Source organism: Coregonus clupeaformis, chromosome 1, assembly GCF_020615455.1.
Source record: "Coregonus clupeaformis isolate EN_2021a chromosome 1, ASM2061545v1, whole genome shotgun sequence".
NCBI lineage: Eukaryota > Metazoa > Chordata > Actinopteri > Salmoniformes > Salmonidae > Coregonus > Coregonus clupeaformis.
Window position 1 is genome coordinate 17,622,726 of NC_059192.1, and position 20,898 is coordinate 17,643,623.

Consider the following 20,898-nt stretch of genomic DNA (forward strand, 5'->3'; position numbering starts at 1 on the left):
AGTCAGAAAGCCAGAAAGACTGACAGACTGCCATGGAGCCAGAGACCCATAGAGCCACAGAGACTGACAGACTGCCATGGAGCCAGAGACCTACAGAGTCGCAGAGACTGACAGACTGACAGACTGCCATGGAGCCAGAGACCCACAGAGTCAGAGAGCCAGAAAGACTGACAGATTGCCATGGAGCCAGAGACCCACAGAGCCACAGAGACTGACAGACTGCCATGGAGCCAGAGACCCACAAAGCGACAGAGACATACAGTCTGACAGACTGCCATGGAGCCAGAGACCCACAGTCAGAGAGACAGACAGACGACAGACTGCCAAGGAGCCAGAGACCCACAGAGCCACAGAGACTGACAGACATCCATGGAGCCAGAGACCCACAGAGTGAGAGATATAGACAGTCTGACAGATGCCATGGAGCCAGAGACCCACAGAGTCAGAGAGACAGACAGACTGACAGACTGAAATGGAGCCAGAGACCCACAGAGCCACAGAGACTGACAGACTCAGACTGACATGGAACCAGAGACCCACAGTGTCACAGAGACTGACAAACTGACAGACTGCCATGGAGCCAGAGACCCACAGAGTCACAGAGACTGACAGACTGCCATGGAGCCAGAGACCCACAGAGTCACAGAGACTGGCAGACTGACAGACTGCCATGGAGCCAAAAACCCACAGAGTCACAGAGACTGGCAGACTGACAGACTGGCATGGAGCCAGAGACCCACAGAGTCACAGAGACTGGCAGACTGACAGACTGCCATGGAGCCAAAACCCACAGAGTCACTGAGACTGGCAGACTGACAAGGCCAATTACTGCTCTTTTTTTACAGAAAATGTCAACTGGCCTCACTGTTAGAGCGGAAGGTAATAATGCCATAATAATGTAATATTTGGTGCAATAAGCATACCATATCCAGTATCCACTCTATAATAGTGTTACATCGAGAGAGAGAGAGAGAGAGAGAGAGAGAGAGAGAGAGAGTGAGAGAGGCGCAGCAGTCTATGGCACTGCATCTCAGTGCTTGAGGGGTCACTACAGACCCCCTGGTTCAATTCCAGGCTGTATCACAACTGGCTGTGATTGGGAGTCCCATAGGGCGGCGCACAATTGGCCCAGCTTCGTCCGGGTTTGGCCGGTGTAGGCCGTCATTGTAAATAAGAATTTGTTCTTAACTGACTTGCCTAGTTAAATGAAGGTAAAAAAATAAAAAAAATAAAAAGGGCAAGATGCCATGGCATAATGTCCCTGCAGCCTCTCCTTCTCTCTCCTCCTCTCCTTCTCTCCTCCTCCTCTTCTCTCCTCCTCCTCCTTTCCTCCTCCTCTCCTCCTCTCCTCTCCTAATACTCAGGCTAACAAATTACACCTCAGTGAGCTCCACAAACCAAAGATTAATGAGTTAACAGAAATAAATAAAGAAACCCTCCTGATCCCCCAATGGCAATAACAGCCCAAGGGGGGTGTATTTTATTTAACCAGGGAGGGAGGGCTTCCCATGCGGCGCCAGAGACAGCAGAGCAGAGCAATCCCAGCTAATAATTGGGATGTTAATTAAGGTGAAACTGAGCTCCCATGGGACCACGGCTAGGCAGACTGTAGACTATGTAGACTACAGACTACAGCATACACCTAGACATCACCAGGGCTATCTTACATTAAGTCACATGGAGAGAACACAGTGTGCCTAGCACAGGAGGTTGGTGGCCCCTTAATTGGGGAGGACGGGCTCATGGTATGCTACAGGAGTGGATCGCAGTTCCGGAGCGACCCACTAGGTGTCATCCTCCGACAACCATAGGCACCTCCTCACTCACAGTCGGGACTAATTATCTGCCTATTGGTGTCACCTGTGGCTATCTGATTCACCTGTGTATTTATACTCTCACTTCCCTGTATTCCCTTGCTCAGTTTTCTCTGCTAGTTCCTTGATGTCAAGCAGTACTTATCAGTGTCGGATCACGTGACGGAGTTACAGGTACTCGAGAAGTGTTCTCCCTGTGTCATTGTGTTTTTCCAGTCAGAGTTAGTATTTCGTATTGTTTGCTGTCAGCCTGTTTTTTGGAGACCTATGTGCTCCTCATTTGTTTTCGTGAATAGTCTGTTGTTTTGTTTCCTAGTTTTTGGACCACCAGTAAAGATCCTTGTTTCACCATCCTTGCCTACAGCCTACTGTCTATCCTGCACCACACCTGGGTCCCACCTCACACCAACCCTGTTTCCATGTTATTGATGCCCTTCCATTTGCTCCGTTCCAGCCATTATTATGAGCCGTCCTCCCCTCAGCAGTCTCCTGTGGTGCTTAGTCATGTAAACATACACATGTACGAAAGCACACAAACACTCTACAAACACATTTACACACACAAACACACACTCTACAAACACATTTATACACACACACACACACACTGTACAAACACATTTATACCGTCCCGTGTAGCTCAGTTGGTAGAGAAAATGAAAATGTACGCATTCACTAACTGTAAGTCGCTCTGGATAAGAGTGTCTGCTAAATGACTAAAATGTAATACAAACACACACTCTACAAACACATTTAAACACACACACAAACACATTTATACAAACACATTTATACACACAAACTGTACAAACACATTTATACACACACTGTACAAACACATTTATACACACACACTGTACAAACACATTTATACACACACATACACACCGTACAAACAACACATTCATACACACACACTGCACAAACACATTTATACACGAACACACTGTACAAACACATTGATACACACACATTTATACACACACACACACACACACACACACACACACTGCACAAACACATTTATACACATACACACACTGCACAAACACATGCTATTTGATCAGACACACACTTTGCTGGAAGTACACACCTACACACACACCTACACACACACATATACACACACCTACACACACACACACACACACACACACACACACACATAAAACACAAACAAACCCACACCACACATAACGCCCACAGACACAGACTAATCAGGTCTAATTCACCAGAGATACCACCAGAGAGTAAAGATACCACCACATAGTCAATATACCACCACAGAGTTAATATACCACCACAGAGTTAATATACCACCACAGAGTTAATATACCACCACAGAGTTAATATACCACCACAGAGTTAATATACCACCACAGAGTAAAGATACCACCACAGAGTAAAGATACCACCACAGAGTAAAGATACCACTACAGAGTAAAGATACCACTACAGAGTAAAGATACCACAAGAGAGTAAAGATACCACAAGAGAGTAAAGATAACACCACATGACATAGGCTGACCAGGTGAATCCAGGTGAAAGCTATGATCCCTTATTGATGTCACTTGTTAAATGCTCTTCAATCAGTGTAGATAATAATTATTTTTAAGCCTTGAAAGTTGAGACATGTATTGTTTATGTGTGCCATTCATAGGTGGAAATGGGCAAGACAAAAAATATTTAAAGTGCCTTTGAACAGGGTACGGCAATAGGTGCCAGGCGCACCGGTTTGTGTGCAACGCTGATAGGTTTTTCACACTCAACAGTTTCCCTTGTGTATCAAGAATGGTCCACCACCCAAAGGACATCCAGCCAACTTGACACAACCGTGGGAAGCGTTGGAGTCAACATGGACTAGCATCCCTGTGGAACGCTTTCGACACCTTGTGGAGTCCATGCCCCGACGAATTGAGGCTGTTCTGAGGGCAAAAGGTGTTCTTAATGTTTGGTATACTCAGTGTATAGTGCAGTGCTTTTGTATAGTACAGCCATATGGGCCCTGGTCAAAAGTAACGCAGTACATAGGGAACAGGGTGCCATTTTGGATGCATCCTAACTCCCACTGGTTAGGAGGGGAAATGGTCTGACCGATACACCACATTGGTCCAGGCTCTCACAGACAGGGAACAAACAACGCGGCCTACTGAATTAAATTGTAGGTAGGCTAAAAATAATAACATCATACATACAAACTGGATGTACGTTTGATCCTAGAGGATAACACTTGACAGCATGAATTATAACACTTATTACCAAAATGGTCCTGGGTTCAAATAGCATCTGTTTTCTTTCAAATACTTTGTCTGAGCTTTATTGCCTGGCAGAATAGAATCAATGGTGTAGTGCCCTTGCAAAACAGAGGGAGAAATTATCATTAACATTGATATTAAGGCACTGAGCTTATTCAGCAAGATCCCAGTATCAGAAACTCAGAGTTCAGAACGATGCCCTCATTTAGTGTTTTAAATCCTTCTCTCTTAGTCTTTTTTTCAGATGTCATAAAAAAGCCAAAAAGCACAAATTGAGTATGACTTAATCCCCCACTAAACTAAAGAGCTCTCTGGGATAAAGAAGTAGCTAAATATAGAGAGAAAAGAACATATTGGGGAATTATTCACTTGCTCAGCGATTTCATTATGCAATAGGGTGATGTCATTGACACAGTTTGAGTTTTAGATTTTGTCATTCTTAGTACAATTAGAGACCGTCCAAACATATTGAAACCATTGTATATGTCTATTGAGAAATGCAGTCTTGGAATTTATAGAATTTTACCAATCAATATGGAACTGATTGATTATTGTGCATTAATCTAATATCCATCAATCGTTGGTTTAACCCTTTACACTTGTACCCGTATATGGGTTGAAAATGGCAGATTTGGGCAGTTATACAGTGCCTTCAGAAAATATTCATACCCCTTGACTTATTCCACATGTTGTTGTGTTACAGCCTGAATTCAAAATGGATGAAATAAATGTTTGTCTCACCCATCTACACACAATACCCCATAATGACAAAGTGAAAACCTGTTTTTAGACATTTTTGCAAATGTATCGAAAATGAAATACAGAAATATCTCATTTATGTAAGTATTCACACCCCTGAGTCAATACTTTGTATAAGCACCTTTGGCGGCGATTACATCTTTGAGTCATCTTGGGTATGTCTGTATCAGCTTTGCACATCTGGATTTGGGGAGTTTCTCCCATTCTTCCTTGCAGATTTTCTCAAGCTCTTCAAGCGGTGAACAACAATCTTTCAATGGGATTCAAGTCTGGGCTTTGGATGGGCCACTCAAGGACTTTCACATTCTTGTTCTGAAGCCATTCCTGCGTTGCTTTGGCTGTATGCTTGGGGTCAATGTCCTGTTGGAACGTAAATCTTTGCCCACAGTCTAAGGTCGTTTTAACTCTGAAGCAGGTTCTCATCAAGGATTTGCCTGTATTTGGCTCCATTCATAGTTCCCTTTATCCTTACCAGTCTCCCAGTCCCTGCCACTGAAAATCATCCCCATAGCATGTTGCTGCCACCACCATGCTTTACGGTAGGGATGGTGTTAGATGGGTGATGAGCTGTGCCTGGTTTCTCCAGACATAGCGCTTTGCATTCATGCCAAAGAGTTACATTTTTGTCTCATCAGACCACATAATATTTTGCCTTGTGCGCTCAGAGTCTTTCACGTCCCTTTTTGCAAACTCCAGGCGTGCTGTCATGTGCCTTTTTCTCAGGAGTGGCTTCCGTCTGGCCTCTCTCCCATAAGCTCATATTGGTGAAGTGCTGTAGAGACTGTTGTCCTTCTGGCAAGTTCTCCCATCTCAGCCAAGGAACTCTGTAGTTCTGTCAGAGTGGTCATTGGGTTCTTGGTCACCTCCCTGACCAAGGTCCTTCTTGCCCGGTTGCTCAGTTTGGTCTGACGGCCAGCTCTAGGCAGAGTCTGGTTAGTCCCATATGTTTTCCATTTCCCAATGAAGGAGACCACTGTGCCCTTGGAAACGTTCAACACTCAAGACATTGTTTTATACCCTTCCCCAGATATATGCCTCATCACAATTCTATTTAGGAGATCTATGGACAGTTCCTTTGACTTCATGGTATAGTTTCTGCTCTGACATATGCTGTCAACAGTGGGACCTTATATACAGATATGTTTATTTCTAAATCATGTCCAAACAATTGAATTGGCAACAGGTGGACTCCAATCAAGTTGTAGTATCTCAAGGATGATCAAAATAAATTGAATGCACCTGAGCTCAACTTGTAGCAAAGTGGTGTGAATACTTAACATTTGTACAAAACATGTTTTCACTTTGTCATTATGGGGTATTTTGTATAGATGGGTGTCAAAACAAATCAATTTGATCCATTTTGAATTCAGGCTGTAACACAAAAAAAAATTAATTCATTTCAGGAAACTAGGCATATGTTGCTCGTCACTACTTCACAGGAGGACGTAAATGTAATTTTTTTATCAAAATGCGTTTTTTGGCAGAAATGCCTTCTGGAACATGTGAATTAATAACAAACTTCTATGCCATCTGTAAATATGAATACAATTGTTGAATTATGAGCCTAGTTGGTTTAGCCACGGAAAAAGACACAAACCTTCCCGCTAGCCATGATTGGCTGAGATAATGGATGGGCTGGACATGCCGAGAGATGAGTTTGGATTTATCTGCCATGCGGCTTTTTGAAAGATACCACGTAGTAGAACTGCAAAAGTGTTGCTCTCCACTTTCTGGAGGACCAAGTTTTGAAATCAATGGAATGCCCAGTGGAGTTAAAGCATACTGTTGGCTAGCTAGCTAACGTTATCTGACTGGCTCGCTAGCTAACGTTACGTGTATGATCTGTGTAGTAATATTATTCGTATCTCAGAGCCATTTGCATTGCTAGTTATAGCCTAATGTTAGCTAGCTAGCTAACATTGAACCTGGTTGGTTAGCTAGTTGCAGATTCATGCAGGGTAGTAATGTTATGAGTTGGGATTATGGTTAATTGTTTAGCTAACTAGCTAGCTACATGTCTAAACAAAAGACTCAAACTATGCAAGTAACCATTTCACTACACCTTCTGTATCCTGTGCATGTGACAAATAAACATTGATTTTATTTGATATATTATGTGTTTACCAGAGACGGTAATGTGAAGAACATGACCTGCACCAAAGTCAAATTAGGATATAATGTTAGGCCAACGAGACAAGTTCTAAAATTCTCCGGTAGAATGCCCTGCTTTTATTTCGCCACACTTACAACCGTAAGCTATTTTCTGTAATTGGCTCACCGTTAACTTGTAAGTAATGATCTTGTAGTGAGTTTGTTTTCCTCTAATAACGAAGACAAATGAGCTAAAGTGAAGACGTTGTCAGCTATATGATATGGTCATTATTTGAACTGGCTAGCCAGCTAACTTAACATTAGCTAGCTAGCTAACAAGCTAGAAACAAACCAAAACATTGTTTAGAAAGTTGCTTTTAGTTGCCTGGTTTGCTAGATTGACATATACTAAATTAATTTTTAAACGGGTGGGTTTATTGGTGTTAAAATACACTAGTTATGCTATTTTGGACCACCAGGCTGCCGGTGCAGCCTGTAGTTTTTGTGTTTATATTTTGCATAACGACAACGACAAGTTTGATGTCGGACAACAATAGAATGTTCATGATGTCACTGCGACAACTGTTGATAGACGTAGTATGAACCAGTCTTTAGTCTTGAAATCTTTGGTTGTATACTACATGGCCTCAGATGTGAATCCTTAAAGAGATGGGTGGGGCTAAAGCTTAAGAGGGTGTGAACGATGCTGAATGGGTGTACACAAACAAGAGCTCTCCAGTAGGTACCAAAACATTCAAGAGCCATTTTCTCAAAAGTGAGGTTACACGTTTATCAACTTTCAAAGCAGAATTACTTTCCCATTGTTCCTCAACTGTAGTGTATGATATACCATTTTCTAGCTCTGAGTTTCTACTTTTATCCAATGTAAAAAACACAATTTCAAATGTTGTTACATAAGACCAAATTGAGCCGGTCGGTCACAAATGTGGAATAAGTCAAGGGGTATGAATAGTTTCTGAAACATAGTGGCTGTACATGACATTCATGACATCAGAGCTCTGGGTCTGCGCTTCACAGCTCTGTACGGGTTTTGACTGACAGCTGTTCAGAACTTCAGCACCGAGCACAACAAGAAGTTCCCCCATCCCTTCCACTAATTGGGCAACTTTAGTTGTCTGAGTGAGGGAAATGCTGTAAATTAAGATGTATTTTAAAAGATGAGACATTGAGGATTACAGTATAATAAATACCGCTTTGATGTCATACAAGCAAGCCAAACACCTGTGAGTCCAAATGTGCACTTCACATTTACAAATCATAAAACTCATGTCATATACAGTGTCAACGTTTATGATCACTATGTTTAATGTACAGTTACAAGATGACAGTCATACCCTGGTTTGTTCTGAACAGAATTAGCCTGTGTTTGTTCTTTGTGAAGAACATTCACCGCAGCACATGCACCTGAATGCACTCCTCACTCCTTTCTATGGACACCAAAATGATGATCTATTTCTCTGAATTGCTTTGTGAAAGCCTAACACTGTAAGATCATATTTTATAACTTAGCTAGTCATGTTGGCAATAGAACAAGCTTTCAAATGATGCCCACCTGAACCATATTGCGATTTAAAATTGACAATTTTTTGATTGCGTAAACAACAACAGTAATTGTGTAATGGTGGGGATGCAGGGCTGTGTTCCAAACAAAACAACCACAAGTGTGCTGGCTCTAGTTCCTCAGTGGCACAGCTAGGAGAGCTAAAAAAAAAAAAGCACCTTATAGTTGAAGACTCTTCTTTGTCATAAAAGTGCATAGAAATGACTTAGGAACTGAGCACACTTTGGAGAGGTGTGGCCACTTGGAGACACCAGATAGTCCTCTCAGTCATTTATTTGTCTTATGTTGCACAGACCCCACATTTTATAGGAATATTCTTATCAGTTACTGAATGTATCCAGAGTATTTTCAGATTTCGTTATCAACAATTGCGGTGAAAAGTACAGTACATTTAAAATGCACATAAAATCAACAGTGTAATGTTTGGATTCCGTCTTGTCAGGTGAACTGTTGTGCATTTAGTTTTGGTCTAATAATTTCCCCGTAATCTCCAAACTGTTCCCTTTCAATTGCTACAATGGTTATGAATATGCTTTTCACATTTCTTCTGTAAGAATCATTTCAATTTAGCCCTATCCATATAGGTCAATTACCACGAGTGTAAAGGGTTAACATCAGTAGTTTGTAATTCATCTCCCATGACCTATTTATTATAAGTCCAATTAATTAATGGTGACTCACTGTATACAACCATTCACACTCCTTCACTAGGCTATAACATGCTAGGTAATAGGACTCCGGTAAGCTGTGAGTGAAAGCATGAATGTTGAAGATGGGGGTCAAGGTATAGTGGAATAGAGTAGACAGCAGCAGGTGATCCCTCCATTCCTCCCCATGGAGCAGATCTAATCATCACCGCTCCACCTTGACTACCACTTATTGACCCTAGAACCATGAGGCCACTGTGCTTTTGTCCGTATCTCTCCAATCCACACAGAGGGCTATACTAAGTGGTCTGGCCTACTGGCTAGCTCTCTCCTCTCTCCTATAGACCGTACACTACCTTGGCTATTAGGGAGCTGGCTGAGAGGAGTGTGTGTGTGTGTGTGTGTGTGTAGAGAGGAAACTGTTTCACTCCTACTCCCCCACACAGGACTGTTTCCATGCATCCATGGAGTTGGAGCTCCTGTTTCTGCTAAAGCTCTCCCTTACCAACCAGATTCTCCATGGTGAGACCAGCAGGAGATATGGAAAACAAACACACATACCTGTCTGCACCAACACAAACACACTTACACTAACACACACACACACACACAAACACACACACACACACACACACACACACACACACACACACACACACACACACATACACACACACACTGTAACAAACAGAACGCTGCTGCTCTGATAAATGTTTGAAACTGAAATAGAAAAATCAGTGGGACAGCAATCATTAAACACAGAGACAGAGAGATGCTTTAAATAAAATCAAGACGGAGAGAAAAGAGAAGCGGAGAGTGACTGAATGGTAGGAGAGAGTGGTGGAGGGAATTGGATAGTTATGACTGAATGGTAGGAGAGAGTGGTGGAGGGAATGGGAGAGTTATGACTGAATGGTAGGAGAGAGTGGTGGAGGGAATTGGAGAGTTATGACTGAATGGTAGGAGAGAGTGGTGGAGGGAATTGGAGAGTAAAGAATGAATGTGACACATTCAATCAGTGCACACACTGAGAACCCCTCATCTACTATTCCACTGACAACATTGCCATTGAACCAGCTGTTCACACACTATTATGAAAGTCATTCTGCCTCCGCTCACTACCCCATTACTCCCCTCTTCTCCCCTCCCCTCTTCTCCCCTCCTCTCCTCTCTAATCCCCTCTTCTCCCCTCCCCTCCTCTTGCCTCCCTCCCCCCCCCTCCTCTCCTCTCCCCTCCTCTCCTCTCCTCTCCCCTCTTCCCTCCTCTCCCCTCCCCTCCTCTCCCCTCCTCTCCCCTCTAATCCCCACTTCTCTCCTCTCCTCTCCTCTCCTCTCCTCTCCTCTCCTCTCCTCTCCTCTCCTCTCCTCTCCTCTCCGCTCCTCTCCCCTCTTCGCCCCTCCCTCCTCTCCCTCCTCTCCCCTCTAATCCCCTCTTCTCCCCTCCCCTCCTCTTCCCTCCTCTCCCCTCCTCTCCTCTCCTCTCCCCTCTTCTCCCCTCCTCTCCTCTCCCCTCTTCTCCCATCCTCTCCGCATCATGACTACTTCTAGCCTGTTGAACTTCAACTCAGAGAGAGAGAGAGAGAACAAAGAGAGAGAGAGAGAGAGAGGAGAGAGAGAGAGGAGAGAGCAAGAGAGAAAGAGAGGAGAAAGAGAGAGAGAGACTGTCTTGGTGTGTTTCATGAAATGGGTTTCCATGGCCGAGCAGCCGCACACAAGCCTAAGATCACCATACGCAATGCCAAGCGTCGGCTGGAGTGGTGTAAAGCTCACCACCATTGGACTTTAGAGCAGTGGAAACTCGTTCTCTTGAGTGATGAATCTCACTTCACCATCTGGCAGTCTGACAGATGAATCTGGGTTTGGTGGATGCCAGGAGAACGCTATCTGCACCAATGCATAGTGCCAACTATGGAATAATGGTCTGGGGCTGTTTTTTATGGTTCGGGCCAGGCCCCTTATTTCCAGTGAGGGGAAATCTTAATACTACAGCATACAATGACATTCTAGATGATTCTGTGCTTCCAACTTTGTGGCAACAGTTTGAGGAAGGCCCTTTCCTGTTTCAGCATGACAATGCCCCTGTGCACAAAGCGAGGTTCATACATAAATGGTTTGTCAAAACGGTGTGGAAGAACTTGACTGGCCTACCCAGAGCCCTGACCTCAACCCCATCGAACACCTCTGGGATGAATTGGAACACCGACTGCGAGCCAGGACTAATCGCCCAACATCAGTGCCCGACCTCACTAATGCTCTTGTGGCTGAATGGAAGCAAGTCCCCGCAGAAATGTTCCAACATCTAGTGGAAGGCCTTCCCAGAAGAGTAGAGGCTGTTATAGCAGCAAAAGTGAGACCAACTACATATTAATGCATCTTCATTTTGGAATTAGATGTTTGACTAGCAGGTGTCGACATACTTTTGGTCATGTAGTTTATGTTTTCAATGCCAATAAAGCACTTTGAATTGAAATGAATTGAGAAAGAGAGAGGAGAGAGGAGAGAGAGAGAGCAAGAAAGAGGAGAGAGAGAGCGAGAGAATAGAGAGAGAGAGAGAGAGAGAGAGAGAGAGAGAGAGAGAGAGAGAGAGAGAGAGAGAGAGAGAGAGAGAGAGAGAGAGAGAGAGAGAGAGAGACAGACAGACAGAGCACTCCCATTTGATAATAACAGTGATGGCTTGTGTGCCCATTTTCAAAGACATTCTGTGATGAATTTCAGCCTTTATGGAATGCAGACAGAGTGCCACACACTCAACTTCTATCCATATGAAGACGTCTACAGTATTACGGTAGTCATACAAACTTCACCAGTTACTGCTAGCCTGAACCCTTTACATGAGAACTCAGAGGATGTTCTCTCCTGAGACCAAGTATCCTACCACATATAGCTAGGTACTGACAAACCACATTACGGTTCTGCTCTTGTGTGTTTAAGATATATTACACACAGAGTTTCCCGGCAAGATACACTCCATAGTCCTTCTCCCCATCTCACCCATGACTGGGTAAGTGAAGTGGACCCTCTACTCTCCCCCGTATCCCCCCTCTCCTCACTCCTGACTGGGTAAGTGTGCACTGTAGGCCCCTCTTCTCAGTAGGTGGTGTGTTAGTGTCCCCGTCTCTCTCCCCTCCGGGCCTTGCTTAGCGTGCTAGAGACCATGTTACCCAGCATTAGGCTAATATACTTTGTTACAGCTCTGTTAGCTAGGTAATCTAAGACAACTTTATTTTATTCACTTTATTAGCCCCTTAAGAATCCTGTCAAAGTGTTTTTACTCCTTTATGGATTTTGTCCAAACTTCAACAGTGCAGCCTGTTGTCTCACTCAATCTCTCAATCGCTCAAACTTTCTGTCCCCTTCATTTAGCTCTTAGACTCATTACATAGCCCTGCACATGACACATTATATTCACACATACACAGGCCTCATCCTGGTCATACCCACAAACACACAGGCCTCATCCTGGTCATTCCCACAAACACACAGGCCTCATCCTGATTATACCCACAAACACACAGGACTCATCCTGGTCATACCCACAAACACACAGGCCTCATCCTGATTATACCCACAAACACACAGGACTCATCCTGGTCATACCCACAAACACACAGGCCTCATCCTGATTATACCCACAAACATACAGGACTCATCCTGGTCAAACCCACAAACATACAGGACTCATCCTGGTCATACCCACAAACACACAGGACTCATCCTGGTCATACCCACAAACACACTGGCCTCATCCTGGTCAAACCCACAAACACACAGGACTCATCCTGGTCATACCCACAAACATACAGGACTCATCCTGGTCATACCCACACACACACAGGCCTCATCCTGGTTAAACCCACAAACACACAGGCCTCATCCTGGTTATACCCACAAACACACATGCCTCATCCTGGTCATACCCACAAACACACTGGACTCATCCTGGTCATACCCACAAACACACAGGACTCATCCTGGTCATACCCACAAACAACCAGGCCTCATCCTGGTCATACCCACAAACACCCTCTAAATAAGCAGGCCACTGAGGCCAGTAGTTGGATCATTAAATCAAGAAGAGTCAGTTGGAGCTGAGAAGACATTGTTGTGGCCGAATGCAACAGAATTTCCCAACTGTAGAAATTCTAATTTAAATGGGTCAGCAGGATTCATAACAGACATAGAGAGACCTTTAGTCACTGTTTACCTTATAAGGCTCCCCAACTCTGCAACCCCCACCGCTTCCGCTCCTCCAAAAGAACACCATTTCAGCAGTGTGTTTGTAGTAGTGCATAGGCGGCATCACATCATTCCATAGTTCTGAGACTTTATACAGTTGAAGTCTGAAGTTTACATACACTTAGGTTAGAGTCATTAAAACTTGTTTTTCAACCACTCCACAAATGTCTTGTTAACAAACTATAGTTTTGGCAAGTCAGTTAGGACATCTACTTTGTGCATGACACAAGTAATATTTCCAACAACTGTTTACAGACATATTATTTCACTTATAATTCACTGTATCACAATTACAGTGGGTCAGAAGATTACATACACTAACTTGACTGTGCCTTTAAAGAGCTTGGAAAATTTCAGAAAATGAGGTTCATCTGTACAAACAATAGTATGCAAGCATAAACACCATGGGACCACACAGCCGTCATACTGCTTAGGACGGAGACGTGTTCTGTCTCCTAGAGATGAACGTACTTTGATGCGAAAAAGGCAAATCAATCCCAGAACAACAGCAAAGGACCTTGTGAAGATGCTGGAGGAAACAGGTACAAAAGTATCTATATCCACAGTAAAACGAGTCCTATATCGACATAACCTGAATGGCCGCTCAGCAAGGAAGAAGCCACTGCTCCAAAACCGCCATAAAAAAGCCAGACTACGGTTTGCAACTGCACATGGGGACAAAGATTGTACTTTTTGAAGAAATGTCCTCTGGTCTGATGAAAAAAAAATTTGAACTGTTTGGCCATAATGACCATCGTTGTGTTTGGAGGAAAAAGGGGGACGCTTGCAAGTCAAAGAACACCATCCCAACCGTGAAGCACGGGGGTGGCAGCATCATGCTGTGGGGGTGTTTTGCTGCAGGAGGGACTGGTGCACTTCACAAAATAGATGGCATCATGAGGAAGGAAAATTATGTGGATATATTGAAGCTCAGACATCAGTTAGGAAGTTAAAGCTTGGTCACAAATGGGTCTTCCAAATGTACAGTGACCCCAAGCATACTTCCAAAGTTGTGGCAAAATGGCTTAAGGACAACAAAGTCAAGGTATTGGAGAGGCCATCACAAAGCCCTGACCTCAATCCTATAGAAAATGTGTGGACAAAACTGAAAAAGGAGGCCTACAAACCTGACTCAGTTACACCAGCTCTGTGAGGAGGAATGGGCCAAAAATCACCCAATTTATTGTGGGAAGTTTGTGGAAGGCTACCCGAAACGTTTGACCCAAGTTAAACAATTTAAAAGCAATGCTACCAAATACTAATTGAGTGTATGTAAACTTCTGACCCACTGGGAATGTGATGAAAGAACTAAAAGTTGAAATAAATCATTCTCTCTACTGTTGTTCTTACATTTCACATATTTAAAATATAGTGGTGATCATAACTGACCTAAGACTGTCACGATCGTCGTATTGAATAGACCAAGGCGCAGCGTGATGAACGAACATGGTTAACTTTATTATCTTTAGTGATAATAGACACCAATAAACAAAACAAGAAACGACTCGTGAAGTCCACGGTAACAATGACCAACACGGAACAAAAACCCACAAACACAAAGGGAAAACAGACAGTTTAAATATGGCTCCCAATCAGAGACAACCAACGACAGCTGACACTCGTTGCCTCTGATTGGGAGTCACTCTAGCCAACATAGAAATAAACACAACAGAATGAACACACCCTGGCTCAACATATAGAGTCCCAGAGCCAGGGTGTGACAAAGACAGGGAATTTTTACTAGGATTAAATGTCAGGAATTGTGAAAAACAGAGTTTAAATGTATTTGGCTAAGGTGTATGTAAACTTCCGACTTCAACTGTAAAAGTCTTAAAGACTGTGTGTGGGCAGGAGGTGAACAGTAAGCGTGTCTGTTGAAGGACTGTGACGAGGTGTGAATGAAGGAGTCAGGCGCAGGAGGTAAAACACCGAAGTCCAGAGTTTATTCCGTTTACATAAATCAAACGCTCCCAGCGTGAAAACAAAACTAATACAAGGGAAAATATTCCACCTTCGCAAGTACAAATAGAAGAGTAGCTCAACCGAGCTCTGGACATCGAGGGGGCCCCGGCGTACTCGGTCCATTCCATTCTGGATTCGAGGCGTCGGGTGGGGGGCCTTCAGTATCTCGTGGAGTGGGAGGGGTACGGTCCAGAGGAACAGTGCTGGGTCCCAAGGAGGGACATCCTCGATCCCTCCCTGTTGAAGGATTTTCACCGTCGCCATCCGACTCGCCCTGCTCCGCGTCCTCCTGGCCGGCCCGAGACCGGGGTCGGCGCACTGCTGGAGCCGCGCGTCAAGGGGGGGGGTACTGTCACGACTTCGTCGTCACCGGCTTCCTAGCTATTGCCGATCCCATTCTCATCACTCCACTTGTCATGTCTTGTCTTGTTGAGCGAGTAGCTCAACCGAGCTACTCGTTTTCACAATAAACAATCACTCAGAAAGACAAGGAGAACAGAGGGATCACTGATAAACATACTAATTAGGGGAATGAGCACCAGGTGTGTGTGATTGACAAGACAAGACATGACAAGTGGAGTGATGAGAATGGGATCGGCAATAGCTAGGAAGCCGGTGACGACGGTCGTGACAGTACCCCCTTGACGCGCGCCCCAGCAGTGCGCTCACCCCGGTCTCGGGCCGGCCAGGAGACGCGGAGCAGGGCGAGTCGGATGGCGACGTGAAAATCCTTCAACAGGGAGGGATCGAGATGTCCCTCCTGGGACCCAGCACTGTTCCTCTGGACCGTACCCCTCCCACTCCACGAGATACTGAAGGCCCCCCACCCGACGCCTCGAATCCAGAATGGAATGGACCGAGTACGCCGGGGCCCCCTCGATGTCCAGAGGAGGTGGAGGAACCTCCCGCACCCCAGACTCCTGGAGTGGACCAGCTACCACCGGCCTGAGGAGAGACACATGAAACGAGGGGTTAATATGGTAATCAGGGGGGAGTAACAGCCTGTAAGTAACCTTGTTTATCCTCCTCAGTACTTTAAACGGCCTCACAAACCGCGGGCTCAGCTTCCGGCAGGGCAGGCGGAGGGGTAGATTCTGGTTCGAGAGCCAGACCCAATCCCCCGGTACGAAAACCGGGGCCTCCCTGCGGTGGCGGTCAGCATTCGCCTTCTGACAACGCACAGTGCGCTGGAGGCGAACGTGGGCAGCGTCCCAAGTCTCCTCCGCGTGCCAAAACCAGTCATCCACCTCAGGAGCCTCGGTCTGGCTCTGGTGCCACGGTGTCAGGACCGGTTGGTAACCTAAAACTCATTGGAAGGATGTTAGGTTACTGGAGGAGTGGCGGATAGAGTTTTGAGTGTCTTCTGCACATGGCAGGAACACCGACCATTCCCCGGCCGGTCCTGACAGTAGGTCCGCAGGAACCTACCAACATCTTGATTCACCCTTTCCACCTGCCCATTACTCTCGGGGTGAAATCCAGAGGTCAGGCTGACCAAGACACCCAGACGTTCCATGTACGCCTTCCAGACTCTAGACGTGAACTGGGGACCTCGGTCGGACACTATATCATCTGGTACCCCGTAGTGCCGGAAGACGTGAGTAAACAGAGCCTCCGCAGTTTGTAGGGCCGTGGGGATACTGGGCAGAGGAAGGAGGCGGCAGGACTTCGAAAAGCGATCCACAACAACCAGGATAGTGGTGTTACCTTGGGAGAGGGGAAGATCAGTAAGAAACTCAATACTAAGGTGAGACCATGGTCTTTGTGGAACTGGTAAAGGTTGTAGCTTACCAGCTTGGAGGTGCCTAGGTGCCTTACACTGGGTGCACACTTAGCAGGAGGAAATATACACCCTCACGTCCTTAGCCAAGGTAGGCCACCAGTACTTCTCGGTCAGGCAGCACATTGTATGACCGATACCTGGATGACCAGAGAAGGGTGACGTGTGTGCCCAGTAGATCAGACGATCACAGATAAGCGCAGGCACGTACTGCAGCCCAGCTGGACACTGCGGTGGAGATGGATCTGTGCGTAATGCCTGTGCTATATCCGCGTCCATCGCTCATACTACCGGCGCCACAATGCATGAGGCCGGGAGTATGGGGGTGTTGTCTCTGGGCCTCTCCTCTGTGTCATACAGCCGAGACAATGCGTCTGCCTTCACGTTCTTCGCACCCGGAATGTATGAGAGTGTGAAATCAAACCGGTTGAAGAAGAGGGCCCACCTGGCCTGGCGAGGATTCAGCCTCCTCGCTGCCCGAATATACTCCAGGTTACGGTGGTCTGTACAGATGAGAAAAGGGTGTTTCGCTCCTTCGAGACAATGCCTCCACACCGTCAAAGCTCAGACAACAGCCAGCAGCTCCCGATCACCAACGCCGTAGTTCTGCTCCGCCGAGCTGAGCTTCTTCGAAAAGAAGGCACAGGAGCGGAGCTTGGGTGGCGTGCCCGAGCGTTGGGATAAGACAGCGCCTATCCCTACCTCGGACGCATCCACCTCCAGTATGAACAGTAGTGATGGATCGGGGTGAGTAGTACCGGGGCGGAGGTGAACAGATCCCGCAATCTACTGAAGGCCAAATCAGCCTCAGCAGACCAGCGGAGCCGGGTAATGGGAGCTGCGACATTGCCAAAGCCCCGAATAAACCTCAGATAGTAGTTGGCAAAGCCAAGGAAGCGCTGCACCTCCTTCACCGTGGTTGGAGTCGGCCAATTACGCACGGCTGAAATGCGATCTCCCTCCATCTCCACACCTGTGGTAGTAATGCAGTATCCGAGGAAGGAGATTGACTGCTGGAAAAACTCACACTTCTCTGCCTTGGTATAAAGATAATTTTCAAGCAGTCGGACCAGTACCTTGCGAACCAGGGACACATGCTCAGTGCGCATAGATGAATACATCAGGATGTCATCAATGTAGACCACCACATCGCGACCAAGCATGTCCTGAAACACCTTGTTCACAAAGGACTGTAAAACGGATAGAGCATTCATCAAACTGTAGGGCATCACCAGGTATTCATAATGCCCCGAGGTTGTGCTGAATGCTGTTTTCCACTCATCCCCTTCCTGAATACGCACCAGGTTGTAGGCACTCCTGAGGTCTAATTTGGTGAAAAAACGGGCCCCATTCATTGAATCATTCACTGAAGGAATGATTGGAAGAGGATATCTAAATCTTACTGTCACCTTATGCAGTGGTCGATAATCAATGCACGGGCGTAAACCGCCATCTTTCTTCTTCACAAAGAAGAAACTTGAGGAAGCAGGTGAAGTGGAGGAATGTATATACCCCTGGCGCAGGGACTCGGTGACGTATGTTTCCATAGCCTCAGTTTCAGCCTGCGACAGGGGATACACATGAATCCTGGGAGGTACAGCGTCTACCTGAAGGTTTATCGTGCAATCCCCCTCCCGATGAGGTGGTAATTTAGTCGCTTGCATCTTGGAAAATGCGAGCCCAGATCATGGTATTCGTGGGGAATGCGCACGGTGGGAGTACCGTCTTGACTTTCCACCGTGGTCGCACCAACGGAAACACCTAGACACCTACCCGGGCACTCACGCGACCACTCCGTAAGAACACTCTGTGGCCATGAAAAATTGGGGTTGTGAAGGGCTAACCACGGAATACCTAAGACTACAGGGTAAGCAGGAGACTCAATAATCAAAAAAGTGATCTGCTCAACATGCGTCTCCTGTGTAATCATGGTGACTGGTACAGTAACCTCCTAAACCAAACCGGACCCTAATGGTCGACTATCAAGTGCTCTGATGGGGAGTGGAATGGATAGGGGAACCAAGGAAATGCCTTGACGGCGTGTAAATGCCCTGTCCATAAAGTTCCCAGATGCGCCTGAATCAACTAGCGCCTTACACTGGGAAACTACCTGTCACGACTGTCTGTGAGATGCGGTAAACGAAGTCAGGCGCAGGACACAGAACTCTCGGATACGTACTTTTAATATGAAAAGGATCCAAAAGGACACAGAAAATAACTCCACGCAGGGAGGAAATAACCCGCTCACAAAATAGACAACCGTGAAAGGGAAAAACAATCACACACAAAGTACAGATGAGAGACATGGGTAATTATACGGGAAAAATTAACATAATGACGAACAGGTGTAAACAATACAGACAAAACTAAACAAACACCGATAACATCGAACGGCAGTAGCTAGTACTCCGGGGACGACGAACGCCGAAGCCTGCCTGAGCAAGGAGAAGGAGCAGCCTCGGCAGAATCCGTGACAGTACCCCCCCCTTAACGCACGGCCCCAGCCGTGCGCCGACCCCGGCCTCGGGGACGGCCAGGAGGACGCGGAGCAGGGCGAGTTGGGTGACTCCGGTGGAACTCTGTCAACAGGGAGGGATCTAGGATGTCCCTCCTAGGGACCCAGCACTGTTCCTCCGGACCGTACCCCTCCCACTCCACGAGATACTACAGACCCCCCATCCGACGCCTCGAATCCACGATGGAACGGACTGAGTATGCCGGAGCCCCTTCGATGTCTAGTGCGATAATTAACAGGCAGCTGTAACCTATAACATACCTCGTTCAATCTCCTCAGGACTTTAAATGGCCCCACAAAACGCCGGCCCAGCTTCCGGCAGGGCAGGTGAAGGGGCAGGTTTCTGGTCGAGAGCCAGACCTGGTCTCCCGGTGCATAAACCGGACCCTCACTGCGGTGGCGATCGGCGCTCGCCTTTTGCCTTCTGATGGCCCGCTGCAGATGGACGTGCGCAGCGTTCCATGTCTCCTCCGAGCATGAAACCATTCATCCACCGCAGGAGCCTCGATCTGGCTCTGATGCCAGGGTGCCAGAACCGGCTGATAGCCCAACACACACTGGAAAGGAGTGAGATTAGTGGAGGAGTGGCGGGGTGAGTTTTGGGCTATCTCTGCCCAGGGAATATACCCCGACCACTCCTCCTGCCAGTCCTGGCAGTAGGACCTCAGAAACCTACCCACATCTTGGTTTACTCTCTCCACCTGCCCATTACTCTCAGGGTGAAAACCCGAGGTAAGGCTGATCGAGACCCCCAAACGTTCCATAAACGCCCTCCACAATCTAGAGGTGAACTGGGGACCCCGATCAGACACTATATCCTCAGGCACCCCGTAGTGCTGGAAAACGTGAGTAAACAGGGCTTCGGCCGTTTGTAGGGCTGTAGGAAGACCTGGCATAGGGATGAGACGGCAGGCCTTAGAAAACCGATCCACAACGACCAAGATCGTGGTATTCCCCTGGGAGGGGGGAAGGTCCGTGATAAAATCCACCGACAGGTGAGACCACGGCCGTTGTGGAACGGGCAGAGGTTGTAACTTCCCCCTGGGCAGGTGCCTAGGCGCCTTACACTGGGCGCACACCGAGAAGGAAGAAAGGTAAACTCTCACGTCCTTAGCTAAGGTGGGCCACCAGTACTTCCCGCTAAGACAGTGCACCGTCCGACCAATACCAGGATGACCAGAGGAGGGTGACGTGCGAGCCCAATAAATCAGTCGGTCACGGACCTCGAGCGGCACGTACCTCCGTCCCTCTGGACAC